This window comes from Oryx dammah, unplaced genomic scaffold, assembly GCF_014754425.2.
Source record: "Oryx dammah isolate SB20612 unplaced genomic scaffold, SCBI_Odam_1.1 HiC_scaffold_15, whole genome shotgun sequence".
In the NCBI taxonomy this organism is placed as follows: domain Eukaryota; kingdom Metazoa; phylum Chordata; class Mammalia; order Artiodactyla; family Bovidae; genus Oryx; species Oryx dammah.
In genome coordinates this window covers 11,342,677-11,367,928 of record NW_024070199.1, presented here as the reverse complement: position 1 = coordinate 11,367,928, position 25,252 = coordinate 11,342,677, and the positions used below count along the sequence as shown (strand labels likewise).

Here is a 25,252-nt window from a genome sequence, read left to right as displayed (position 1 = left end):
TTCCTTTTGTGGCCTTGAGTGTGCCCCGCTCGGTGCTGGACTCATTATTTGCTAAACCTACACTGGAAGCTCTGTCCCAGACTGGAATGTCTGCTCAAGCGGAGCCAGAAGATTCCTATAATTCCAGCCCACTAGGAGAGTTCTCCAAGGCTAGCCAAAGCCTTCTATTACTCCCTGCTCCTATCACTCTGTATTCTCTTCCCTGAGCACGTCTCTTCTCCATTCAGCTACCATCTCCATCCCACATTTCTCATCTTTAAAGACTTTAATTCACCTAACTTTGCTACACACTTCCTTCTGGATGTTCTTCCGACATCTGCATGTTAATGCTAAACTCATACCTCCAGAAACATATTCCTGTGCCTGGAATCACTGTGGACCATCTAGTTTCCCAAGTTAAGAACATCAGCAGAATCAGCTTTTGAAGTTTGAGTCAAAGGTATAATGTTAAAGTTACTACTAACAAAAAACCATCAGGAACATATATCAGGCTTACACATTCCACTTTGGTTTTCTAAGTTTGGTCTATATAGTTATCCAAATATGGAAAAGTTTTGTGTCTCCATATGTACTAGATAGGGGGTTCCCTGGTGACTCAGATGCTAAAGAATCCGCCTGCAATGTGGGAGACCTGGGTTTGATCCCTGGGTTGGGAAGATTCCTGTGGAGGAGGGCATGGCAACCCACTCAAGTATTCTTGCCTGGAGAATCCCCATGGACACAGGAGCCTAAGGGTGGAGTCTATGGGGTTGCAAAGAGTCAGACATGACTGAGTGACTGAGCACAGCATAGCACATGTAGCAACCATTTTTATTTTTGCTTTAAAATATATATATATGCACTACTTCCTATGTGCACATAAGCTTTAATGAGTCAATGACTGAGAAAGTGAGATGCCCTTTTTTCCCCAAAGAATAAATATTTATTTAATTTCTATTAAATAAGATCTGTAAGATCTTATAAGATCATATGTACATTACTCACTGTAATCCTTACAACTATCCTATGAGGTAGGTATTATTATTAACATTTTATAGAGTGAGGCCCAGACAAACAAAACTAGTTGCCCAAGTTCACATGGTTGACAAATGACAGCAGTAAGATTTAAACCTACATTTGCCCCTAGAGTCTAAAAGCACTCTTTTTACACCATACTGTCTCTGAATAAACTAAATCTGTAAACAGAACCTCAAAAATGTGATAATGAATTTAGATTATTTTTCCTACCATAGATACACTATTATAAGTCCTTAAAAGTGTTAACTATCAAGCTTCCAAACTAAGATACTTATGCAAGTATTAGTTATTACTATTATGGTGACTCATATTGGGATTTTACAAAATAAATATTGTATATCTGAGAAGACTAAGACACAAAAAGATTATTTCTGAGAGTAAATAGAGGCTAACCCTTGTGTAAAAAAAAAAAAAAAAAAACAACCCTGCAAAACCACAGGGTTTTATTTTGGTTTTTTGGATACTTACTATGTCCTGGGAACCATGGTAGTTGACAGTCTCAGAGAAATAAGACACAACCTAGCCCTTAAGGAGCTCTTAGCTCAGTGGAGAGAATACACAAAAATAATAATATGTGAGAACATTGTTCAGGTTCTATGACAGAAGATATTATGAAATAGGTCACAAATCAGCAATAGGCAAACCATGTGTGACCCACAATTATGTCGTCTTTGACTCTGTGGTGTTTTCATAAAGATCAATCAAGGGTTAACAGTTAAAAATTGAGAAATTTCATACAAAAATCCATAATTGTGGCTACTCAGAAAGTGAAAAGTCTAATGACACTGAGATCTGATTCCTATTTGTGCTCCATCAACTTGAGCCCAGTGGCTGCTGCCTTTAAGGGTGGTTTGCACATAAATTTGTATATAAAGACCCACATTTCTTTGAACAATTCTCAAGAGAGTTACCCAAAGACATTTTCTACCAGGAGTGCATTTGATGTAACATTTCACATTGATAACACTGCTCATGTGACCCTCAATAAAGTCACGCACTGACACTTAAGGCAGCATACATAAAAATTATCAAGGCAGTATTGACAGGAAGAGAAAGGATTGAGGTATATAAGTAAGTGTGGGTGCAGGTAAGGTGGTGAAAGTATACGGTCTGACCTCCCTCCCCGCTTCCATTTCTCCCTATGCATACACTACTCATGATTTCTCCAGAGCAGGTACCCTCCCCACTGTGGCTCACAGCTCAGATTACGAACACAGGCAACTGCAAGTAGTTGAGATAGCTCCCCCCCCAGACTACACAGGGCACTGCAGAGCTGCCTCAGTGAGGGGTTAAGTGGATTACGTCTACCAAACATTCCTGGATCAAGACAGGATACAAAAGCACAGTGACCTCCCGCTGGAGGCAGATTGGAGGTGACCGGCAAATCCTCAAGACAGAGCAAATGAATTTTTCATGTAAATGAAGACATCAGTGCATGCCCTGACGCGTTCATCTCTCAACTTCAAGCCTACAGTGAGCAGGCAATGTTTGCACTTCCGTGGGACATTTGTATTTCAATGTATTCGGACTGAGCTAATATAAACTGCTACTGATAAATGTCTTTAAAGATGATCTACATTACCGACTGAGAAAACATATGCTGTGCAGCGTGTCTAAATGGCCTTCAAAGTCAATACAAACTAAAACGAGGCTCTACATGGAAACGGCAAGCACTGTCAATCAAAGCCTCACCCTGCGGCTCCAAAGGCACACTTTCAGCTCTTCTCTCTCTCATCCAAATTATCTGCCTCGTCAGAGATTCCATGGAAAGGAGGCAAGAGTGGGCCAGTGTGGGATTTAAAAGAAGGGAGCAATTATATCTAAGATACCTCTTCTGTGCCTGCCTCTATTAAAAGTGTCAAGATATTTACTAATTTAATCTCCCACAACTAACAGCCACACAAGGAGACTATTTCATCTCTGTTCACTCCTGTACCTGCAGAACGATTCCTATACAGAGAAGGTGTTTGTCTGGCTGTCATATATTGGTCCTGGGCACCAATCCTTAACCCCCTACCCTAACGCTCCACTGTATCACAGGAGCTGGAAGGATCTCTTGCTAGCAGGATTACAGTCTACATTGTTTCAATCAGAGTAACTTGCATGAGTTTTGTGATATGGAAGGGTGGAGGCAGACTGGCAGAGGAGTTTGCACTGCTATATAGGCTTCTGACAAGTTCCCTCAGATCCCACAATTCACTCTGCTGGTCTCCAGCTTCAGGGCTGCAAAGAATCTATGGCTCAGGCAACGGCTTGCTGCAGTTTCCCAGTTCAGACGTATCTGTTCGACTATCATTCCTCCAATCCTTCCCACAATTTCTAAGCATGTTAATACCCTAAAATTACATCCCTTTCTGCTTAAAATACATAAGGTGCTGTCGGTTTTCCTGACTGACTGAATATTCCATAAAAATCTGTTAAACAATTAAGCGAAAAAAACAACCAACTCAATGGGCAGTAACATCCCTACTTGCAGTTGTAGAATTGAGGCTGTGTGTGCTGTGCTTAGTCGCTCAGTCATATCCAACTCTTTGTGACCCCGTGGACTGCAGCCCACCAGGCTCCTCTGTCCATGGGGATTCTCCAGGCAAAGAATACTGGAGTGGGTTGCCATGCCCTCCTCTACGGGATCTTCCCGACCCAGGGTTCGAACCCAGGTCTCCCACATTGCAAGCAGATTCTTTACCAACTGGGTCACCAGGGAAGCCCCGGTGAAGTAGAATTGATGCCACCAGAGATGAAATTACTTAGAATCACATGGCAATTATTAAACGCCAGAGCTGAGAGTTGAGCTCTAGACTATCTAATGCGAAGGTGCTTTTGCTTTTTCCATTCAGATGCTGCCCTCAATAAGTATAACATACCATGTTGCTGCAAAATCTTACCTCAGAGGTTAAGAGCTGTTGTTTTCACTGTTCCTCCTGCTAGTGACTACTGTGGCTAGAAAGTTCCCTATAAATTGGAAGGGTACATTAATTCCCAAGGCAAGCTTTCTATTAAATATATATGAGAGCCAGTAGGACACTCTGTTAAAAATGTACATTGTATTTGCATTATTAGTGCAGATACTAGGTGTGTGGCACACAGAAGAAGCTTGCAAAGTATTGATTGAATGAATAAATGAAAGTTCATTGATTTTCCTTAGCCAGAAGTTCCTTTGCAGATTGTATGCTCTGGTGTTGCTTGGGTCATAAACCACTTGTGGGCTGATAATTCCATTAACCTTACTGCCTGGATCCCTCCCCACTGTTTAGCCAGGAAACAATATCTCCAAGGCTGTTGATTTTCCTTGAGTAACCTCAGTTGTCAAGAGCATTAATTCTGAGGCAGATAGACACAAGAATCTATCCCTACCATTCCAAATGAAAGACTGAGGCCCTGAAAACTATTAACTCACTTCTGCTGAAATGCAATCGAAAAGAGCATTGCACTGAGAATTGAACAGATCTGGATTCTCATATTGACTCCTACCACTTACTAGACCTGAAACCTTGGGCAAGATGTTTCTGTGACCTCAGCTTTCTCGCTGATGTAACAGCAGTAGTGATATCTCTAGAGCTACTGGAAGGAAGAACCATTACAGATAGAAGGCCTGGCACAGTATCTGTCCCGCAATGAGGATTCAGTGGGCAAACATAGCGTTGCCATCATCAGTACCAAGGAAGGGTCTTTTGGCATACAGCCAGTCATCTTGCAGGCTGGTCCATGTTAGTCCACAAGACTCTCCAGTCCCAGACAGGCAGCAGTGATATGAAGGAACACTTAAAGATATTTTTCACACTTACAGCTGTACTACCTAGGGAGGTTATATAATTGCAAAGAACCGTGTATCTGTATATTATAACTTTTGCAGGTTTCATGGTGGCTGGTGACTCTGGGTGGGGGAAGAGTGGGAACGGCTGGCACAGAGTGGGTGGAGCAGAGTCGTCACACCTCACCTTCCTTTAAAATGAGATCCAAGATTAGACTCACTAGAAGATTCTGGGGGTGGACAGGTAGAATTGGGTGCCTTTTACATGCCTAGAGGTAGTAGTTAAAACTGTAGGAGAGAATAAGGTCATGGATAGTTCTGGATTAGATGAAGGAAGACCAAAGCACACATGACCTCAGAAAACTTACTGCAGCCAGTTTCGAACCTGGTGCTTGGCACACAGCACATTCTCAATGAATATTTGTTGCATTAGTAAATAATCAGATTGGAAAGTATGTCAATCTTCCTTAAAATGCCTGTATCCCTCACTTCTTGTACGGTTTAGATTCATTTTGAAAAGCTGAGAATGTGTATTTCCTGAATATTTCATCTCTCAGTTTGAGAAAGTCTTCTGAAAGCCTATTAATCAGCACTGATATATATTTCTTATCGTACCAAGATCTGGCAGGCGCCATAAGTTTTCCTATCCTACTTACATAGCCTAAGATCCAACTAGACTTTGAGGACAGAAAACATGTGTTTTTTTGATTGCTTATCTTTTTTTTTAAACAAACTGGAAATTGCTCAATGTCCAGCAAGGTTTTTGGCCACCAGTTCAGTTCAGTTCAGTAGCACAGTCGTGTCTGACTCTTTGTGACCCCATAGACTGCAGCATGCCAGTCTTCCCTGTCCATCACCAACTCCTGGAGTTTACCCAAACTCATGTCCATTGAGTCGGTGATGCCATCCAACCATCTCATCCTCCATTGTCCCCTTATCCTCCCGCCTTCAATCTTTCCCAGCATCAGGGTTTTTTTTCCAGTGAGTCAGTTCTTTGTAACACGTAGCCAAAGTATTGGAGTTTCAGCTTCAGCATTAGTCCTTCCAATGAATATTCAGGACTGATTTCCTTTAGGATGGACTGGTTGGATCTCCTTGCAGTCCAAGGGACTCTCAAGAGTCTTCTCCAACACCACAGTTCAAAAGCATCAATTCTTCGGCACTCAGCTTTCTTTATAGTCCAATTCTCACATCCATACACGACTACTGGAAAAACCATAGCTTTGACTAGACGGACCTTTGTTGGCAAAGTAATGTCTCTGCTTTTCAATATGCTGTCTAGATTGGTCATAGCTTTTCTTCCAAGGAACAAGTGTCTTTTAATTTCATGGCTGCAGTCATCATCTGCAGTGATTTTGGAGCCCTCAAAAATAAAGTCTATCACTGTTTCCACTGTTTCCCCATCGATTTGTCATGAAGTGATAGGACTAGATGCCATGATCTTAGTTTTCTGAATGTTGAGTTTTAACCCAACTTTTTCACTCTCTTCTTTCATTTTCATCAAGAGACTCTTTAGTTCTTGCTTTCTGCCATGAGGGTGGTGTCATCTGCATATCTGAGGTTATTGATATTTCTGCCAGCAATCTTGATTCCAGCTTGTGCTTCATCCAGTCCAGCATCTCTCATGATGTACTCTGCATATAAGTTAAATAAACAAGCGGACAATATACAGCCTTGAAGTACTCCTTTCCCAATTTGGAACCAATCTGTTGTTCCATGTCTGGTTCTAATTGTTGCTTCTTGACCTGCATACAGGTTTCACAGGAGGCAGGTCAGATGGTCTGGTATTCCCATCTCTTTAAGAATTTTCCACAGTTTGTTGTGATCCACAGTCAAAGGCTTTGGTGTAGTCAATAAAGCAGAAGTAGATGTTTTTTTGGAACGCTTTTGCTTTTTCAATGATCCAGCAGATGTTGGCAATTTGATCTCTGGTTCCTCTGCTTTTTATAAATCCAGGTTGAACATCAGGAAGTTCACGGTTCATGTACTGTTGAAGCCTGACTTTGAGAATTTTAAGCATTACTTTGCTATTGTGTGAGATGAGTGTAATTGTGTGGTAGTTTGAGCATTCTTTGGCCACCAAGCTCTCAATAAATAGGGACTTGCTGCTAAGTCACTTCAGTTCTGTCTGACTCTGTGAGACCCCATAAACAGAAGCCCACCAGGCTCCCCCATCCCTGGGATTCCCCAGGCAAGAACACTGGAGTGGGTTGCTATTTCCTTCTCCAATGCATGAAAGTGAAAAGTGAAAGTGAAGTCAGTCATGTCCGATTCTTAGCGACACCATGGGCTGCAGCCCACCAGGCTCCTCCGTCCATGGGATTTTCCAGGCAAGAGTACTGGAGTGGGGTGCCACTGCCTTCTCCGAAATAGGAACTTAGTGCTTGATTAATCAACTAGTTTTTAAAGTATCATCAGAGAAGGAAGAAACAAGTGGAATTCTTTGGAACCTTTGAAGTGTTGAAAAATAAAATGTGTGCACATAAATGATGCTCGGCTTGGAGAATCCAAGACTCAAGGAACCAGAAGAAGGGCCTGGAGCTACTGGTAAAAGCAGGACCGGAGTGCGAGGGAGAATCTTGCATGGAAGAGGCCAGGAGAGTCAGTTCCAAGAGAGAAGTGACGGGCTCCCCTTCATTCCTCAACTGTTGCTCTGTTACTTTCTTATGTCAAGCACTGTGCTAGGTAAATACAACAATAAATAATGGACAGTACCCAGTCTGCCAGATTCTGTGGTGCAGGAATAAAACAAGGATACAGGTACAGCATAGCACACAGCTTGAAGCAAATGAGGGTACAAAACGGGGGTGCGCGTGTTCAAGATTAGATTAGCTCTTGGTGATTTGTCCCTGCCAAGGATGATCTGAAGGATGTGACACATATCATGATTTGGGGGTTAAATAAGCTTGAAGAGAGAGAGATCAGAGAGAATTCCAAGACTAAACAGCTTACCATTTTATCTTTTATAATGTATGTGTCATTTAAACTATAATACATAGTCAAACCACCTTGTGTCTTAGATAAAAGAAACCCAGACCTGGCGTGTCTTTGTTCAACCATTAGGTACCCTGCCTGAAAGAAAATGAATATTCTCTATTACTCTTTTGCCAGTTCTCTGGGTGTTTTTTAGAGAATGAAGAGTGCATTGCCATAGAAACATGGGATGGAGTTCTCTTGTAGATGTGTAGATCTTAGTCGTGAAAAAGACAAGGAAGGGCCATACACAAGGGTGCGTATGCTGGCAGACAAGTCAAGGACAACGGCAATCTACTGGGATTTTTCTCAGGCCAGTTTCGAACCTGGTGCTTGGCACACAGCACATTCTCAATGAATATTTGTTGCATTAGTAAATAATCAGACTGGAAAGTATAATCAATTTTCCTTAAAATGCTTGTGTCCCTCACTTCTTGTATGGTTCAGACTCATTTTGAAAAGCTAAGACTGTATTTCCTGAATATATCGTCTCTCAGTTTGAGAAAGTCTTCTGAAAGCCTAATCAGCACTGATATATATTTCTTATCGTACCAAGATCTGGTACGATTTTATTCCTTCTCCAACCACATCTTAACACAATAATCTCATTTGAGCCTCATTTACCGTATATTTAGTAATCTTCTTCCAAATCCAGACATACATACACTGGAGCTGGCCTGGGCAACCTGGGATGTAGGGTCACCTTTATAATATAATTTCCTTTGCATATCTGCCTTTTAATCATTAAAGCTGCATGTATTTATGCAAATAAACAAAGTGAATAAAATATAAGCAAAACAAAGGAGATTTTTTTTTTAAAGATCTCTTAAAATAAGCTTTTGTCTTTTTTCCTACATTAAAGATTAGATAACCTTTTCTCAGAGTATCCAGTGAAATTTTCAAGGGCATTTCCCCCTCATTTGCCCTTTGAAATGGAATTACTGCCATTTAAAGGTGTTATGCAAACTGTCATACCTACACGTACTACAGCCGTCTAAGTGTCTGACATTCAGGCTGACGTACATTGCTGGAGGGTGGTGGACGAGGAGCTGGCATAATTCACTTGTAAACAGAATTCTATTTTTATTTCTGTCAGACCTGAGGTTTGGATTGAATTTTAGTTTCCTAGTCCCCAGGAGCATATCTATGCAATCTTTACAAATAATTGTCCCAAATATGAAGTTGATCCATATGACCACACGGCAGTGTGCTCCAAAAATACAACCAACTTGTCCAAAATCTGTAGGGTCTATGCTGGAGAAATAGTGCTGTTTTCACCAGAAGTAGCTAACTTCCTTCTAGTTGGTCTTGGGTCTGTTAAACAGGTGCAGAAATTTAAAGAAAGAAGGGGGACGCATGGCCCCTGCCTCCTACTCATTTTACAATCTCCTAAGGAAATGAACTGAACAAAAAAACGGAATGATGAAGCTTAAACTGAAGTCCATGGACGAAGAAGGGAAGAGATTTAAGTGGACAGCACTTGCCCCATCTGGCATCACAGATGTGGTGGACATTGAAGCTGGGTAGAATTTTCATAGAAAGAGAGGAAGGCCTTCTGAGTCATTTGATTATTATTAATAATTTGTACTGTGCTTTTACTTTTTTCATATCCTGTGCTAGATTCTGAATATACAGAAAGAAAAATAATAAACGACTACACTAAAGGTTCTATTTCTGAATACTCAGTACTTACTATGGACGCCATGATGGTTTTGGAATACATATTCCTTTCATTTGTGGTTTAGTATCAGGAAGTATATCTATACCACAGAAGGAAGTAAACTCCTTTGTGCTCTCTTACATGCCTATATTCATGAAATCCTCAATTTGTGTTGTCATAGATGAAGAAATTTCATTTAAAAAAATCAGCAAATTCATCTGGTCTATGAAAGATTCTTTAGAGGATAATCATGCATGTTTTTACAAATTCATCTCATTGGCTTGCTCCTGAGTGGGTAATTAATTATTTAAGAATTCTGAGGGACAGATGGATTCCTTTCTATTGTTAACACGTATATTTCCAAAAATTGATTTGAAAAAAAAATTGACAATATAAGCAAATTAATATTTCCAAAAACAGTATGCTACTGAGGAGTGATTTAATTAAAATCTTCTCCTTAATACCATAAAAAGGAGGCAGATTTTGTCTTGCCTGTTTCAGTTCAATGTGAATCAAAGGCAAGAGCGCTGACTACATCACCTGCCAAGCCCCCTTCTGTCTTTCTATTCCATACTTTTTAGAAGTGCAATTTCTATTGATATAAAATAGAGGACCAAAAGAGTGTTCAGAAGGCTGTCACAAGAAAGCTGATGAAGGACTCCTCAAAAGTTTTGTAAATTTACATGCAAAAATTAGGGTCCAATAACCATAATTTAGTTAAAACTTTTTTTTTAAAAAGGAAATGCTTTTCTTCATATTTTATCTCTATGACAACTAAATAGGTTTGGAACAGTGCTATCTTATACTAATTAAGGACATGGTCTCACAACATGGCCTTCTATGAAGATGTGAGCAAACACTGTTTTGCATAAAGAACATGAATTGAAAATTGTTTCTTAAGAATTAGATAAAACTAAGGGAAATGAAAAGGAGCCCACTGCTTGTATCACACACATTGATGTAGAACCTGGAGGTCTGTATCCACTCATTTATCTTTCCATCCTTCTGTCCGACATCACTGAGCCCCTCCTGTAAGCCAGGCAATGGGAGGGCAAATAAAAATCTCTGTCCTTACTAATGAGCTCCCTCTGGTGATGGCGACCCACGTAAACATGATAATTACGAAACATGCCCAGAGCATCTGGATTATAATGAGATGAAACCCACTGGTGGCAGGGTTGGGGGTGGGGGTGGGTGGGGAGACAGAATAATGTCCTCTGGGAAGATACAAACAACCTAATGCTTATTTGTTTATTTTTATTTATTACCTATATCCCTACTCATTTTCCATCTCATATTATTTTGATGGAATTGTTTTACCTGTGAATATGACAGTGTGTATCTCTAAAAGATAAGGACCTGTTTTTAATATTACCACAATATCATTATCACATCTAAAATATTACCAATAACATCACCAAATATCCAGTTGGTATTTATATTTCCAACTGTCTCAAATATGTCATGAATTTTTTTTTTAGTTTGTTTGAATCTGGATCCAATATGTTTACTGATAACAATTAGTTGATTCATCTTTTAAGTGCTTTTCCTACATTTTTTTCTCCTTGTTACTTATTTGTTGAGAAGTCTGACTTTTAAAGGATGAGTGGGAGGGATGTTCAAGAAAGGGGGGATATATGGTATACTTAAAACTGATTCACATTGTTGGGCAGCAGAAGCTAACACAACATTGTAATGTGATTACCCTCCAATGTAAAAAATATATATATCTGATGATAAACCATAAAGGGAAAGAATATTAAAAAAGAATGTATATATGTATAACCAAATCACTTTGCTGTACAACAAGAATTAACATTGTAAATTGGACTATACATCAATATAAAATTGAAAGGAAGCCACGAGGGAAGCCCAATAATAAAAAAATAAATAAGAAAAAAGATAAAAAGAAACAAAAAACCAAACAACAAAAAAAGGATGAGTGGGGTTAAGATAAAGGAGAAGGGATTAGGGAAAGCAGTTTAGAAAAACGAGTTGCTAGGAACAAAAAATACTACAAAGACATTGAGGTTTTCCTTGCTTTCCTTAAACACAAACTCTGTGATCATTTTTATTTAAGGAATACTGCTCAGTATACACTATCTCCTTTGAATATTCATTGGAAGGACTGATGCTGAAGCTGAAGCCACAGTATGTTGGCCACCTAATGCAAACAGCTGACTCACTGGAAAAGTCCCTGATGCTGGGAAATATTGAGGGCAGGAGAAGAGGGCGTCAGAGGATGAGATGGCTGGGTGGCATCACTGACTCACTGAACATGAGTTTGAGCAAACTCCAGGAGATAGTGAAGGACAGGGAAGCCTGGCATGCTGCAGTCCATGGGGTCACAAAGAGTTGGACATGACTGGGCAGCTGTGCGACTGAATGACAAACACTGTCTCCTTACAATGCCCTTCTCCATGTGGCTAGTAAATTCCTACATCACCTTCAAGGCTCAGCTCCAGAAATTATTCTCAATCTCTGAATCTCACACTGTCTCCACCCTCCTTAAAAGGATGTTGTATTCCCTGGTATCTATCAATTAACCATGTTAGATGCCGGGCAGGAAAAGATAAATGAAATCAAATCCCTGCCCTCAAGAAACTCACTGGGGTATATTTTTGGCAAGAAAGACAGTGATGCCACACTCTGGCCTCTAAATGTACATTTCCCTGTATAATTCAGTCATAGCAAGTATGTGCTCATTGCTGTGTAAGGCATAAGCTTGAAAGCAGTCAGAAAAAGTTAGATTTGCTACAAAATCATTAATAAATAGTCTTGCTCTTTCAGTTTTGATTTAAAGATAAACAGCATGACTTTGTCAATAGGCTAAATGTGCTTTATTGCTTTTTCTAAGGTTCCTATCTTATGCAAAGGTTGTAAGAAGACTAATACTGGAAGATTAGATAATCAAATTGTAATGAGTTTAGCTCGTTCTCTATGCTCACATTTCTACTTTTTATATAGCTGTTGAAGCAACTGAAGCAAACAACATAAAAATGTATTACCCAATCATAACTGTAAATGATGCTCTTGATGATGGAAAGCCCAGAACACTCTTTCATTCACTTCAGGGCTGTCAATATTTCCTTGGGTTTGCACATTTTGGCCTTTACAAGTAAAAATATATGATCTTCATATTCACCATGCCAGCACCTTATACAGTGTCTTGCATTTAATGGACAGGAATGGATGACACTGGGCTTTCCTGCCACTTTGTAGCTGTGTGATCAAGTCTTATATTCTCCTCTCCTCCCAGAGTGCAGTTATGAGAGGTAAAGGAGATAGTGTGTGCAAGGCGGCAATAAATACATGAGAGATTTAGTTATCATTTGTTAAATAAATCAATGAAAAAATTGAATATTTTGCCCTGTCCTTCATTTCTGTCCTATTCAAATTCCTGGCCAATCTCTCTAGACAACCTCAAATAATATCTCCTTTATCACTGTTTTAAAAATTATACAGGGCTATCTCAAACATTTTTGCACATAATTATACATTGTTTCTGTGTCTGACTGTTATTCTCCTCCATTGTAGCCACAAGCTTTTAAAAAATAAGATGGGTCTTACATAGAAGTGATGTCAAAATATTTAACACCTAACTCTTTAGTTAATCTTTAGCTAATCAATTAGCTCTTTAGCTGCTCAATCAAGGCCTGGGAAAGGAACTGGAGTTGGGAGGAGTTTAACGCAGCTGGGAGGGGAAAAAGCTGTTTACAAAGAAGAATATAAGCATTTCAACGATTTAAGAACCAGGAGTTTGCTGTGTAGTCTGAATGTCAATACTGGTCTCCTTGACACCTCTCTAGCACCCCCTATTTGTTAGAAACTCAAAACACTTACTAATGAGGTGAGATATTTAGCCCAGAAACAGTTTACCTTGCTATTTCTCTACCTGCATAAGGAAAACTCAAAACTAAACAAAAAAGAGTTTATCTGGTTTGTGCTATGAGAAGTAAAGTCGTGTCATGGGATAACAGCACCTTTTCATTCTGGGATGACGTACGTGCTTACACAATGGAGTATTACTCAGCCATTAAAAAGAATACATTTGAATCAGTTCTAATGAGGTGGATGAAACTGGAGCCTACTATACAGAGTGAAGTAAGCCAGAAAGAAAAACACCAATACAGTATAATAAGGCAATGCATATATATGGAATTTAGAAAGATGGTAACGATAACCCTGTATGCAAGATGGCAAAAGAGACACAGATGTATAGAACAGACTTTTGGACTCTGTGGGAGAGGGCGAGGGTGGGATGATTTGGGAGAATGGCATTGAAACATGTATATTATCATATATGAAACGAAATCGCCAGTCCAGGTTTGATGCATGATACAGGGTGCTCGGGGCTGGTGCACTGGGATGACCCTGAGGGATGGGATGGGGAGGAAGGTGGGAGGGGCAGTTCAGGATGGGGAACACATGTACACCCATGGTGGATTCATGTCAATGTATGGCAAAAACCAATACAATATTGTAAAGTAATTAGCCTCTAATTAAAATAAATATTTATATTAAAAAATAAATAAAAATCAACATTAGCCATCACCCTTCCACTATTTTTAGTTTCTTCTTGCTCTGTACCAAAGAGCCGTCTTTTAAAGAAGAAACCAGTGCCCTGGGGAGCATTTCCTACATGGTCACTGCTGCCTTCTTTCACTCAAGCATGTTTTCTGAGTAAGTCTCTGGTTCCCCACTCACACAGCTGGGCTGTGACCAGCACCACGCTTGGCTTCATGTTTTCTGAACAGATTTGCTGCACCAGAAGCAAATGGCAAGAGAAAATAAACTTTGATTCCTTTTGCTGCCATTACTGACTGTTCTTTGGAAAGAAGCTAGAGGAATGAGTATCTAGGACCACGCTCACTAGGTAGGTGGGTTGACAGCATTTAACAACCTTCATGATATAAAAAGAGAATGTTTTCTGATTGCATTTAGATGCCAGAAAATTGTGAACAGTATGAGCACACTTCCTATAGAAAGTAAATAATAGTCTTGTCACTCCGGTGCTGCAAACCTGAAAAAACAATCCAAAACATGGCTAATAAAATCTGGAGTCAGGAGTTTTAGTAAAAACTGTTACCAAGCCCATCTAGTACAATTTTATATACAGGAAGTATTTTACTTCTTCTATGGAAAGAAAAAGTGAGTATTGCCTAGGGCTGAAGAACTAAAGAAAGAATAAATTATATAAACTATGAATAACGGAGATCCACCCAGTCCATTCTGAAGGAGATCAACCCTGGGATTTCTTTGGAAGGAATGATGCTAAAGCTGAAGCTCCAGTACTTTGGCCACCTCATGCAAAGAGTTGACTCATTGGAAAAGACTCTGATGCTGGGAGGGATTGGAGGCTGGAGGAGAAGGGGACGACAGAGGATGAGATAGCTGGATGGCATCACAGACTCGATGAACGTGAGTCTGAGTGAACTCCGGGAGATGGTGATGGACAGGGAGGCCTGGCGTGCTGCGATTCACGGGGTCACAAAGAGTCGGACATGACTGAGCAACTGAACTGAACTGATGAATAACACAGACACCAAAATTTAATCTAATTTTGCTCTGGAGCACTGATATTTTGCTAACACATATTTTAGTCTATCTCATTCTCAGTGAGATAATATACTACACAATTAGCAAATAAGTGCATCTACCCTCATTTGTCTTATACCTTTGTTTTGTTTTTGTCTTATACAATTTTTTAGCATCAGAAATTTCATGATATCAAAATCTAAATAAATCCGAGGCACTGAGTGAGCCAAACTTCTTGAAAAGCAAAAAAAGGAGAAAAAAAAAAGAGAGAGATGACATTGGTACTGTCTAGCTGTAAAGTTCTATAATTTTGAAACGGGACAAATTTTAAGGTTCATATTGAATTGACTTCAAATCTGTACACATGTTTTAAAAAATAATGATATGACTGTGGCTCTGCTTAAAACCCAACTGTTATCATCCAATAACAACAGGTTTTGGTGAAACTGATATATCAGGTTTTCTAGTAATTATACCGCTGGTCAAATTGCTTCTAGCTGAAATTGTGCCAATGTGAAGACAAACAGAGAGTTAACCAATTACCTGGTTAGCTTTTGTGACTCCAGAAAGCTTTTTCCTCTGCCTCAAAGCGCTTGCCTCTTTCTTATTTTTTGGTAACCCCCTACTCATCATGTCAATATTTAGAGGCATGCACCACCATGTGCTTGGCCTTCTTCCCATTCTGTACTACACTAATTCTAGCGGACATCTGTTCACTGTGTGCTGTACATATCACAAGTTGAAGACCAAGTATCATTCCCCCATCACCATGATCCCCAGTTTTCTGTTTTTTTTTTTTTTTTCTTTTGACCACACTGCATTGCTTATAGGATCTTAGTTCCCCAAGCAGGGATTTAACCCGGGACCCCAAAGTGAAAGTGGAGAGTCCTAACCACTGGGCCACCAGGGAATTCCTCACTATCCCTTGCTAACAGTAAACAGCTGCCAGACTTTGTCTGGGGACTTGTCAGGTCATAGGAAGTCTGCCTTTATCCTGTTTAAGCTTCACAATGGGCTGGTGATTTGGCTTTATGTTCATGGGTAAGCCAGCCCATTCAAAGTGAACTTCAGGGACCATTCTCAGGCTCACTTTCTGCTGGATATGACTAAGAAAACAAGCTGTCCAGGAGCCCCTGGCAACCATTCTGGAACCATAAGGACAGTTAGGGTTAGGATACAGCTAACCTCAATACAGACAGCATGTCAAAACCCAAAGAAACATTTCTTGACAGCTCTGTGAGCCAAAGGATCAGACCTCTGAGGCTGTTTTTACTGCTGTACTTTTGGGTTACAATCATCAATACATTTCCTTTATCGATCAAGCCAGTTTGAGTCATGGTGCCTGTTTCTTGCAATAGAAAGCAACCTCAACTGCTCTTGTTATGGCACAGTAGGGGTCACACTGTGTTACAACTGTGGGCTCGCGTGCCCACTCCTCTTAGATTATAAACACAGTGAGTCCAAGGATTATGACTGTTCCCTTTTGTAATCTCAGCAACTAGCAGAACATCTGGCAGTAGTCTATGCATACTAACTGATTAATAACTGACAAATAAACAAGCAAACAAGTATGTAACACAAGCTAATCCAGGTTATTTCAGCCAAAAAACACCTCTTTCAGAGTTATTTTATACTTTAAAAAATGTGACGAGTCCTCCTACTGAGTTAGACATCCACAGCATATTTATAACCATTTTCTATTCTAATTCAGTTCCCTAAGAGTGCTTTTTCTCCTTTTTCCTCCTAATTACATAAATAATACATGCTCATTACCAAAGTTCAAATGATACATAAGGCATAAAAAATAAAGTAAAAAATGATGGGATTACCATCACCCAAGGCATACTCTATTAAAAGTTTTTAATTCAGAGGTTAAATGACAAATTTTGTTTTGTCCTGTTTCTATTTGTCAAATGTGACATAGATATTAGTCGTCAGAGAATCATAAATTTAACTTCTGTATTTTCAGATTAGGGGAACATTTGATGTAGGCATACTATGTGCTGAGGCTTTACTGTACTAGATGCTTTCATGTGGATGAGGGAATAGCTGTTTTTGTTTTCATTTTTGTTTTCCCAACAGCCGTGCTTTATAGCTAAGGAAAGTAAGGTTGCCAGATTTGGTAGTGGAAAATATGTCCCAGGTTTGGGATGGGCATATACACACTGCTATATTCAAAATGGATAAGCGACAAGGACCTACTGTAGAGCACAAGGAACTCCACTCAATGTTATGTGGCAGCCGGGATGGGAGGGGAATTCAGGGGAGAATGGATACATGTATATGTATGGCTGAGTCCCTTCCCTGGTTACTTGAAACTATCACAACATTCGGCTTCAGCCCAAAACAACAAAAAAAAAGGTTTTGAATTTTTTAAATGGGGGGGCACCCGAAATTAGCACTGAACTCTCAGAGCAACTATAGTTTCAAATGGTATATGGACAAATGGCAGTTTTAATACAGCTGACCCTAATGTCACCTTCCAAAGTCAGTCTATGCCTCTGAACTAGAAAAAAAGACCAATGTCTAGCCTTGATGGATCACGCTGCAGTCAATTCCAAAATGGAACTTGAAAGGCTTTTAGTCTGAGATCTCCATAGCTTTGACCACTTTCTTGTTCAAGTGACTTCTTTTGGTTTAATGGGGAAAGGTCAAAAGCAAAAATGAAAGCCCCACAAAACCAACCCACTGGAGTTTTAGCTTCACTACTCTGAAGTACAGGTAAACATTCTTCAGTGCAGTGTAGGACTGTTCCTAACATTCTGGGGGCCCAAGGCAAGAATACAAGTAGAGTGTGGCAGAAACCAATGCAACATTGTAAAGCAATTACCCTCCAATCAAAAACAAGTAAATTTTTAAACAATAAATGAAAAGAAAAAGCAAAAAACAAGTTGAAGCCCCTGGACCTGGGCCAGCCCCTCTTCTTTTCCATAGTTCCTTCCTGCACCACAAAAGGCCTTTTGTGAGGACGTGTGGCTATCCCAAGCCCAGTGATGATCAACAAAATACCACTCCCTGGCCTCACCCCTAACCCCATGCCAGCAGCAAATGCACAGATTTCCTCACACCCAGGGGTGGGCACACAGTATGACCCTTGGAAATGGGCTCAGGATTGTTTAGGGAAGAAATTCTGGGATCCTATTTACCCCGAATATGGGCTAGAAAGCAAGCTCCAAATGAGCCCAGCCTCTTGCATCAGAGACTCCTCTCAAGTCAGAGGAATGCTGTCCAGGTCAAAGGACAATATTAATTCAGAGTAACTTTTAGATCTTATCTTGAATTTCTTAGATATTTGAACTTCCATGCCTTTTAATACTAAATTTTATACTTTGGTGAGAACTGTAAAGATGGCTCAGGAAAATATGACTTTGATTATTTAGCACAGACCAAAATTGAGAGTAATGACAGTCTCCAACTTCATTTTTTATACCCCCTGAATTCAGACAGAGGTTAAATACATGGGGAGAAGAGTCAAGGCAGTTATAGGGCCAAGATTCCAAAACGGAGTCCTGTAGCACTAGGCAAGTCCTACTGAATCTTCCTACCAAGGTGGTTACAGTATAGATTCTAGAAGCAGACATGTGTGAGTTCAAATTCTAAGTGCTGCCATAAGACAATTTATTTTTTTAACTAATTTTTTTTAATTGAAGGATACTTGCTTTACAAAATTTTGTTGTTTTCTGTCAAACCTCAACATGAATCAGCCATAGGTATATATATATCTCCTCCCTTTTGAACCTCCATCCCTATCCCAACTCTCCAGGTTGACACAGAGACCCTGTTTGAGTTTCCTGAGCCACAGCAAATCCCCACTGGCTATTTTACATATGGTAATGTAAATTTCCATGTTGCTCTCTCCATAAATCTCACCCTTTCCTGCCCTCTCCCCGTGTCCATAAGTCTGTTCTCTATCTCTGTTTCTCCACTGCCATAAGCCAATTTAAATTAGTATTTAAATAAACTTTTCTCTAATCTCATTTCCTAATTTGATATTGAGAAGCAAGATAGTACCTACTCAGTAGAGTCATGATGTGGAGTAAATGAGAAAAAGCAGGTAAAACCCACAGCACAGTGTCTGGTGTAATAAATGATATCTTCTATTATAATTAGAAGTTCAATGCAACGTCTTTAAATGCAATGTCAGGGTCAGAATTATGGCCTATTCATTGTTTGGTAAATAACTTAGAAGGCTATGATATATTATCTGGCATCAGCTTACCTCCATGCTCCACATTTGAAATCAAGTTTATTCTTTGAATAAGTATGTAAAGACATTAGATATCTTTCTAAGAATTAGTGAAATGTGAACTGAAAGGTAATAATTATGTCTACTAGGTTTCCAAAATAAAACCAAAAAATCATCTGACAGAAGTATCTTGCTAACAAGAAAATTTTTATAATCTTCCTTTTTAATGTGCATATTTCTTTCAAAATCAACATCAAAATGAACTTATATATTTTACAAAATTCGACATCTAACCATAATGACTACCTCTCACTGGGTCCCCTTTGTGTCAAACAGTGTACTGTTGGTAACACGTACACATCATCTTTCTGGCATCATCTTCCTAACCTCCCTGACCCCATTTTACAGATAAGGAGAGTGAGGGGGCGACCACAGCGACACAAAGCCCCTGTTCCTTCCATTTGCTAGCTGCTGAAGCCAGGTCTCAGAACAGCTCCTGTAAACCTCTCCCCTTTCTACCCCCTACAACCTTTCTCAGAAATCATGTGTCATATACCTCTTTGGCTTTTAACCCTTCTTTAAGAGACAAGTTTTTGGGTGTGTATGTGCTCTCTCAGAAGGTTCTTGTTATAGTTCATATTTGTCTTCCTGTAAATTTAATTGAGAATAACTCATGCTAAATTTTCTTTTGTTGCTATTAAAGGAGCTGATTCCTGGTGGGTGGAGATGAAAAAAATCACCACCAAATGAGAAGAAACTCAGTTTATGGAAATTAGTTCATTGGCTTATTTCTCCATAAAACCACACTGAATCAAAACCCAGATACTGCTGCAAAATAAAGCAGGGGCTCTGGCAGGAGATTTTTAAAAATACAGTACAGTAAAATTCAATGTACAATATATTACAAAGGTACTTTACAACCATGTTCTTGACATTAAGATACATTAACACTTTTAGGAACATTCAGCTATGTGTCCTGATCTTTACAAAGCATAGTGTGCTGATCAAACCATCAAATACAGATATTGGTTTATACCTGCAATGATTTGCTGAATTTCCTATCTTGATCATTACTGCTGTACCCCGGAGGTTTTGAACTGAACGTAAGACAAAAAAACATTTTACAGACCCCTTGTGGGGCAGCCGTTTGTAAATTAGAAACCAAGTCTCAGGTTACACACCCCTAAGTGCCAACCACAATACATCACTCCTCTGCCCTTTGAGCAGAACTTATTCAGAGAAATGGAAAATATGGAAAAGCTATTTATGGACAAAAGAAGTATGCTTGGAAAATGTGTTCCTGAAAAAAAAGATACATTCCATATTCCAAATTTGCCAAGTTTGGGGTTTTGGTGCAATCAGAAAGTGTGCTAGGAATGGAGAAACAACTTTATTTGAAGTACAGTGGTACTGGTGACCAAAATATTTATCAGGAAAAAGCAAAGAGCATGCTGAGGGGGAGGATGCATACTTTTTATCAAGGCGATGCTAAAATGAGTTGCTTTCCTTGAGGATAAAGAGGACGTTCTTTTCAGATCTACAGATTCCACATCTAAAGAGAAAGTGCAATTATGCATAAAGTAAATGCTTTGGACAGACAAACCGCTATGGGTCCAGAAAACAGTAGCTCCTTGCCAGTGAAATAAAGCAAATGTCAACAAGCCAGACACACTTGAAACATTCAGAAAAATGTCTTGCTATTCCTTTCCATACATAATATGCCATATGACACCACAGTTAAATCTGCTACTGCAAAAAAAAAAAAAAAGTACATCAAGCTGTGGTTTCCATGAGATTTGGACAGAGGCAAACAACACGGCAGAAAGGAGTCCGCGATGGTACAGTTCTCCCTTCTTTCCTTCTGAGGAGGAAATGACTTCCTACAGCTAGCTGACCAGGAGTTAGCACTCAGACCCTACCCGGAGGCAGGATCTGGAGTGTACCCAGATGCGGACCAAAACGCAGCTTCAGGTAATTATTAACGGGAATAGGAAACTAGAGAAAACAGTCCCAAGTTACGCAAATACAACGGTCCTGCTTTCTGCATTTGCCTGTCCTGCGGGTGGGTTGTACAGCTCTTTCCATAACGATCCAGTCTGTTTTTTCCCCTCCTTCTCCCACATCACCAACAGGCATGCCAAATGCAAATCTGCTCACATTCTGATCCCATTCCGGCAAAAACACAGGGACTACCACCATACTGAGTTTCACAATAATCTCCACAATGACAATTACTCACAGCCCCTCAGTTCTGTTCACACAAAAGATTGCAATTTGAATCTTGCCTTGCATAGGTTCAGCTCTGTCGGAGCTGGTTACCAGGCAAACTGTCTGTTTTAAGAATCACCGACTGCTGGGGAGGGTAAGCTGGGGGGTAGGGATGGACAAACCGCCCTGTACATACCTCCTTTTGGCAGCTAGGCAAAACAATTTCGTGACAAAGAGACTTGTTCTTTTCAAAGCTCACCCAACAAATGAAACTGACAGAATGAAACCTGAGAAACTTTAGCAACCAAAGAAAGCAGCCTTCCAAGGATCAAGGTGAATAATTGATTTGTCGGCTTTTGTTTCATCTTTTAAGCTATTTTGCTCATTAAATAGAACTGTGGAATTTGTCAGAAGCCCAAACACTGACACACACTTCTGACAGCAAGTGCATATTTCAAACTACAGATTCATTTGCCAAGCTTATTCAACAACGATTAGCTGCAAAGCCGGGGAACTTACCGAGCACAAAATTATTGGAACAAAGCAGGGAGGAGGCAGGAGGCACCAAAGGCAGCTTCTCCGTCTCGTTGGTGCCAGGTTCTCCTGTCTGCCGTCCAGTTCACACTTGCCTTTATAACTAAGACTCCGGCAGAACTCACTAGCGAAACCTGATGAATTATAAAACAGCCCCTCCTAGACTCTCATATTTTACATCACAGGGGGTGACCACGCAGCATCCTCTCTCCCTGGGTACATATATTTCCTTGTAACTCATCCTGATAAATATATCAGCCTTAGAAGCAGTGACAGTAATTGGTGTTTGGGATGTACTAGCACGAACCAATAAGATGCTTTCCCACCATCCATACCGCACCCCCATCCTCCACTCGAGTTCCCCCACACCTTGTTAAGGTGGATCCACCCAACCCAGTGGGGGTAGGCAACCATGGCAAAATGTGGAGGAAAGCCCGTGAGTCTCCGTGCCTACACGACAAGGCATAGTACTCAGGTTCAATTCTCATAACAGTTCTGTAAAGACCAGCATTCATATCTGCACAGCCTATCACAGCACACCAAACACTTTGCTCTCCCTGAAAGAAGGGCTTTGCAGAACCCCTCAGCAACAAGGAGAGTTCAGGAGTGCTACAGTGTGAATGAGCCATCAGAGAAGTTAAGTGACTCTGTCCAGTGCTCCTAGAAATGGAAGCTGTAAGAGGCCCTAGAGGTTCGGGAGTTCAAGCTGCCCGCTGTGCAGATGAGGAGTCCGTAAGGAAGAGAGAGAGAGAGAGAGAGAATGACTTGCGCGGGTCACACAGTTTCCAAGTACGATTCCAGCCTGACCCCAAACCCAGGTCTTCTGATGTCAAAACAGTGTCTTTCTATCCTACCGTGCTACCTCTAGAGCAAAGAAGCCCTGAAAACGGGGAGAAGGGCAGAAATCAGAAACAGTCCCATTGATTGGCCAAAAATCATTAACAGGCAGGCAGTACGGAGGAGCCGTATCTGAGCTGTTTCCCTACTGACAAGGTCAGTATAACCTCTCTAGGTTCACTGAGTATCAACACCAGAAATCATGTTTTTGATAATAATAGCTATTATCGAGTACTTCTCATATGCCAGGCAGTTAGTTTTAGTGCTCAGGCTCATTTAATCTTTATTTAATCTTCAAAACATTTCTGTGAGGTAGGTATTATCAGGAACAACATATTTCAGATGAAAAAAAAACAGATTCAGAGAGGTTAACACATCTGAGTAGGATACCAGCTGCTAAGTGACAGGGCTGGAATCAACTCCAGGCAACCTGGTTCCAGAGCCCACGCTCTTAAACATACCCTTCCATCTCAAGTAGTGTTTCACATTCAACTGTAGGGGCAGACAGGCATGCGAGCAGGTTTACTTACTATGGCCTTTAGTAGAAATTACAGAAAGAGCATAGGTTTAGGGACCCAAGAGCCTTATGCTTAAACCCTAGCTTTGTCACTGATTTATATCATCATGGGTTGCTTTATCTGTAAAAATGGATATGCTAATGTTTACCTTGCATGATTAAATACATCAAGAAAATATAGTGCCTGAAAAAACAAACAAACAAAACAATCAAAAAGAAGAAAATGCAGTGCTTGGTTATAATGCATACTCCCCAAATTACTGGCTATTATTCTTACCACACTTCTTGTTGGAAAATGGATTTCTGTCTCATTTCTCTTTAAACTCTCTTTTCCCATGTAAACTATTTTCCAAGGAGTATTCTGTTAAGAGGGCTTCTGTGATACCTCAGAAGGTAAAGAATCCGCTTCCAATGCAGGACATTTGGGTTAAATCCCTGGATCAGGAAGATCCTGTGAAAAGAGAATGACTACCGACTCCAGTGTTCTTGCCTGAAGAATCTCGTGGACAGAGGATCCTGGCAGGCTACAGTCCATGGGGTCGCAAAGAGTCGGACACAACTGAACAACTAAGTGCGTGCACACACACACACACATATTTTGTTAAGACTGTGAATCTGCCAGCCTGTGAAAAAGTGGAAATGACACCAGACAGATCTATCGCTCAGACTGAAGAGTGTCCCCAGGAATATGGGGGCTGTCTGCCTGACTGGCAGGCCCGGGGCCCTGTTCTGGGCTACCTGTTCATCTCCCTGGCTTCTCCTCCACTTCACTTCCGCCATTAGTCAGAGGAATTCACCAGCCCAGGAAAGCACACGTAACAGCACACTGGATACCCACAGTGAGACTACTTTGGCTCCCTCTACCAGCTTCAAACACGCACCTGCCGCATAACAACAGAGGGATTTTGCACACGGCTCTATGTCTACTGCTGTTAGGTCAAGCCACGCCAAGCAATAAAACGGTACTGTCTCTAAAGTTCCCCTGCAAACTCCTGTCCTAACTTAGTATAAGCCACAATTTGGTCACCTGCCAGGTCCTAACCTGGTGAGCTTATCCATGTAAGAGATTACTATCTCCAAGGCATGCAATCAACGTTCCCTGAGGGACATCAGTGTTAGCCCTCTGTGGGACAAGGTGATGCTATAATCTTCCAGGCTATTCAGGTATAAATATGAGAGATTTCCTTAGCTCTGTGTTTCTAAAGAGTGTCTGAGTAGCCAACTTAATATACTAATGTGTGCACCAATCTCTCTGTTTTATCCTCTAAGCATATTACTAGAGGATATGGAATACAAGTAGACGAGGTGCCCACTCTTCTCATGACCATAATACTGGACACTGTAGGATCAGAGGTATGCAACATAATCAGGAGCTCGGGGGAGAGGGACTTCAATTTCTAAACAGGTATAAACACTATGTGTAGTAAAGAATAAATGGTAAATATGATTATAAGATAAAGGGTTACTTCAAATATTATTATGTGGGAAGACTCTTGAGACTCCCTTGGACTGAAAGCAGAACAAACCAGTCAATCCTAGAGGAAATCAACCTTAAATATTCATTGGAAGGACTGATATTGAAGCTGAAGCTCCAATACTCTGGCCACCTGATGCCAAGAGCTGACTCATTGGAAAAGACCCTGATGCTGGGAAAGATTGATGGCAGGAGGAGAAGGGGTAACAGAGGATGAGATGGTTGGATGGCATCACCCACTCGACGGACAGGAGTTTGAGCATCTCTGGGAGATGGTAAAGGACAGGGAAGTCTGGAGTGCTGCAGTCTGTGGGGTCGCAAAGAACTGGACACAATTGAGCGACTGAACAATAACAACAATCTACATATGGCCTGATATGGCTTGGTCTACTCTAAATCTTTCCATTATTTTCAGCCTCTTGGTCTACCATGATGCCCCCAAATCCCATCTAGAACCATTCTACCCCTGCTGCCTGGCTATTCAACCATTGTGACACATCCATGAAAAGTCACTATAGATGAGTTTTCATACAGTTTTTAAATTATAACACATTGTT

At 40.5% G+C, this 25,252-nt stretch overlaps 1 protein-coding gene across 18 annotated transcripts in view; it reads right to left on the bottom strand.

Annotated features, from left to right (window-relative positions):
• Nucleotides 1-25,252, bottom strand: part of DLG2 (discs large MAGUK scaffold protein 2) — a 2,338,778-nt gene that overhangs the window by 207,926 nt on the left and 2,105,600 nt on the right. Inside the window, exon 1 of one of the 18 annotated variants that reach the window (XM_040255577.1) lies at nucleotides 21,853-22,229. The exons of the other annotated variants lie outside the window; for them this stretch is intronic. The gene's annotated coding sequence lies outside the window, so the exon portion shown is untranslated. Of the gene's footprint in view, nucleotides 1-21,852; nucleotides 22,230-25,252 lie in introns of those variants that run through there. 18 annotated transcript variants of the gene reach the window in all.